We start from the raw sequence: 4,857 nt of genomic DNA on the forward strand, positions 1-4,857 counted from the left end.
AAATACCGTGTCGAAACGTGACACTCCGATCCAAGAATACCGTGTCGGAACATGACTCTCGATCCAATAATACCATTAATTTATCATTTAATATCACCACTTTTTCATTCGTTAGTAATATTTCATCGAGCCTTCTTTATTCAAGGCATTACTTCGATAGAGATGGTTTAATATTATACATTTCACGGTCTCGGGATTTCAGACCAATTACAAAACACACGACCAAGCCATACAATCACACAATCAAGTACATAGAAAAATTCACAATATCATTCAATGCATATCAGTTACTAGTAAGAGTTAACTATCAAATAACATAAACCATAACCTACCTCCACCGAAGAAACGAAGTCAAACCAACTACTTCTTCGATGCTTTTCCTTTCCTCAATGCCTCCGAACATTGTACATCTATCAAGTATATATGCATATTTTATAAGTTAACGAGTTTATAAACACTCATATTATTTTATGTCCAACCTAGACCCCACAACTCACTTAATATATAATAATATTTACTCAAGTTCAAACCTAAGGATAAGTCTTAATTCCTTTAGTTAGCACAACTTTAAGGGAATTTAAATAGCTTGATACACCTAACATTTAATTACCTATCTTAATATTAAAGCTTGATTTAAAATATAATACCTATAGGAATTAATAAATGATGAACCTTAAACAGTGGCATACTATGGATCAATGGCAGAAGACTATTCCTATATTCTTCTTATTTTCCAAGAACCAACAATCCATAAAATTGTAATAAACATTATGCCCTCCAAATTCACAGAACCAATGAACATGCAACAACCATATGAGATTTCAACATGACTAATTTTAACTTTTTATCCAATTCATAATATAGTAATAATAACAAGATAACTAATAAAAATTAACATCAACCTTAACTAATTTACTACACTAGTTTATGCTCGGTAGGAATAATCTGACATCCATACCTACTTGCCAATACCATACATTATTGCCTAATCATTACCTAATCACTGCCAATGGCTAAGTTTTACACAATTTGACGTCAATTATTTATATGTTTTTATGTATTTCACTATAAGGGATCATATTATAACAAGGTAGGCATAGGATGATACTTTTAATAACAATTAAAGAAGTTGGGGCATTGATTGTTTACCTGAGTCGTCATCCTCCTCCTCTTCGAAGTTTGTACATTTTGCCGACTTAAGAATATTAAATCCTACCCATTATATGACTAATTATACATATGACAAAAGGGACCTCCTACTAATTTTAATGTTATATCCTTTAACCACCAACTAAATAAATTATTTAAACTAATAATTTTAGTTACGGAAAGTCCAAAATACCCTTTTAAAATCTAACGGAAGAGTCATTTTTGAAATAAAAAGGTTTAATACTCAAAACGATCAAATGGGTTGTTACATTAGATACCAATTTACCCATCGTTCGTCCTCGAAAGATGAAAAGAATGCAAGAAAAAGAAAGGGTAGCTATCTCAATGATTATTCAAAAATATTAATACCCATTGTCTCATCTCAAAAGTATCAAAAACTAGAGATCTACACCTCCCCTCATAGAATGTCTCTAATATAATTGCACACATACTTGGTTTATCGAACTCCATATCCACTGAATTCAACACTTTAATACTAACAAAACATCATAACCACATCGATCATCTGCCATACTCCTAAACCATAATTAGTATTAAAGTAATTTTTTCAAAAACATATTCAAACTATGGCTATCTCTCTTTCTATTTAATCATTTAGTAAAAAAAATATGAGTTCCCAAACAAGGCCAATATAACTAATTTCGAGTTTGATAATACCTATTCATCAAGATAAAATTACTAAATCACCCCAAGGGTTTATAAAAGAGGTCTTATTTCTTCACTTTTCTAAACATCTTAAAGATACCTCTTTAGCCCTTGTAATTAGAGAAGGTATTCTTGTTCTCACCTATTCTGAAGGCTACACTACATTCCACATTTTTTTCTTTACGAATCTAGCTCTTTTAATTCTATGTGAACGGTGACCCAACATTCCTCCAAAATTTTCATACAACCACGTTACTCACTGAATAGTAGAAATCACAACCTTACATACTCACAAGTATTTATTACCATACAAAGTTTATCTAACAAAACAAAACAAAGGAATAAATTTAATTATATAGTTTCATCCCATTCACAATTCCTCACCAATCCCTTATCATCATTATTAACTCTAATCACCTCCATTGTCTTAAATTAAGATTCCTCTTATTAAATATTATCTTAAAACACCTCATAATACACACTATAAATAAAATGCCTCTAATATTTTAATGCAAGCACCACCCAAATGCAGCTGTTGTTCAGAACAAAAAAAAATGATCTTGTAGACATCCGAACTCATTCTCCAACGTTTAAATTAACCACCAAGATGTCAGGAACACTTGGTTCATATTTTTTTTTCTGATCCAACGGTTAGTTAATTGAGAAACACGATCTGAAGGTTGCTGGTCGGAGAAAAGGTATGCAGCAAAATAAATCTTTTTCTTCTCTCTTCTCTCTTGTTGAAAGCTCTTTCAAAACCTCTCTTATGTCCTAATGTATTTCAAGGAGAATACTAATAAGTAGTTCAATTTTTCTGTCAAGAACATTCTCTATTTATACAATTGTGCTTTCCTTTATAAAGTCAAAATCAACTACAAATATGATTACAATTCGAATTCTTTTCCTAATAGAATTGGAAACCAAATAAAGAGAATAATTTCAATTCATTTTCAAGTAGGATTAGTCCTAGTGTCCAACTCTTAAGCAAATACTAAATTCGATATCACAACCGGTGTAACACTTTTAAGACCTTGTTGGCACTAGAACTGATCTAAATGAAATTTTACTAGTACAACAAACATAAATCATATAGGTCATATATCACTTTCTCTTTTTACCATCATGGTTAGCCAGACCTTTTCATCATCAAGAAGTGACCTTTTCCTTGACATGACACCTTAAAACAGGTATACCAATCAAATTTAAGGGACTAACTCAATTTTATAAGTATTTTCTTACTTAAATCTTCAATTTAGTTCACCCAAGTATACTCAACAAGACTTTCTTTCCCTATAAGTTTGTCATCCTAGTATCAATCTACCTTTTAAAACTTAAGATAAAATCGTTAGTCCTTATTTAGAACCCTCAAAATATATTTCACAACCTAAATATATTAGTATTGTACCAAAGATCCACCGTTAAAATATTTCTTAGAAATAGTGCAATCCAAATAGGTCTCACATTTCTACCATTAAATAAATTCAAACTATTATTAAATTTATTCTTAGATCTGGTCGATGACAAAATAACATACATCATAACTTTTACCAAGCAAACATTGATATTATTGTAGTAGTCATATCATGACCTTTTTATATATATATANTCGTAGTAGAGATTTTGCTCTCAATTGACTCAACAAAATTTCATTACTCACTAAGCAATCCATATATCTTATGAGAACTTTACTAACTATATTTTTCAAAGTAATGATATTCATTACCTAGCCGTTCCTTACGACCCTTTTGAATGTTGTCACCTTGACAAAGTCATCTTACTTCACCACATCGACCTCATATCCATTTAGATCCAGAGAATATTTGTCTCCATGAAGAAGATAGAAAATGCTACCCATGAAGAATAGGGTTTCAAACTTAAGAACTTAATAAAAAGATCATACTAGTCACTAGTAATTACATGTTTATAGTGAATCGTGGAAACATATCTATTTTTAAGGCCGCATACTCTCTTACTGGTGCTTGGTGTTTCAAATTCTACTACTCTAATACTAATCATATGCGAAATAGAGTGACAAAGGTCAGATACCAATTTGTATCACCTAGATACAAATTGGACTCAAGTAGTAGCAGGAAAGAAAGAAAGAATGGAGTTTTCCTAAAGTCCTATAGCCTCTCGAAGAAAAGTAAAGGCGTCCCCATACCGTTTCTCAAGACACTACTAGACTTGTCCTTGTGTGATGAGACCAACGAACATAACGCTCTGATACCAAGTTTGTCACGACCCAAAACGAGTCATGAGTGGCACACACACTTAACCTCTTAAGTGGGCGAACCAATCAATTTAACCTAACTTACAAAATACAAGCATAACGCGGAAACTCAAATGTTACTAAATATCATTTTCGAAAACCTGAAAGTCATCACATCAAGGACATCTAATCTCCAATACTAAGTCTAAGAATATCAAATACACCAAAATAAAAGAATAAAATGGCATGTGTCCGAAAGTATAGGACATCATGTCATGACCGAGAGAACCCAACACGAGCTTGAATGGATAGCCCACCCTAGAACTTGATATGCGGGAGGCTGGCTATAGAGCTGAGGGAAATCAGAAGTCATAGGTACACTCTCTGCATTTCAAAAAAGGAAAACAAAGAAGAAAACAAGTAGGGCTCAGTACGAGGCAACATGTATTGAGTAAGTATCATCGGTCAACCCAAAATAGTAACTAATATACAAAGAATAATAGTATGAACTCAACTATAGCACTTAACATGTGATAAGCAACAAACAACATGAACAAGTGTCAATAAACGTAAAGTAAGCACGTATTAAGTCAACGGTATCAAGATCACACATTAGGACTTATGCCTCCAAACCAAACCATTTTGGGAGTTGAGTTCTTTGAGGTTTAGTATCTTCCATTAATTTAACATGTTTTTCCTTTAATATTATCGTGTCAGGACGTGACACTCCGATCCCAGAATACCGTGTTGGAACGTGACACTCCGATCCAAAAATACTGTGTCGGTACGTGACACTCCGATCCAAGAATACCGTGTCGGAACGTGACACTCCG

The sequence above is a fragment of the Solanum pennellii genome, chromosome 12 (genome assembly GCF_001406875.1).
Source record: "Solanum pennellii chromosome 12, SPENNV200".
Taxonomy (NCBI): domain Eukaryota; kingdom Viridiplantae; phylum Streptophyta; class Magnoliopsida; order Solanales; family Solanaceae; genus Solanum; species Solanum pennellii.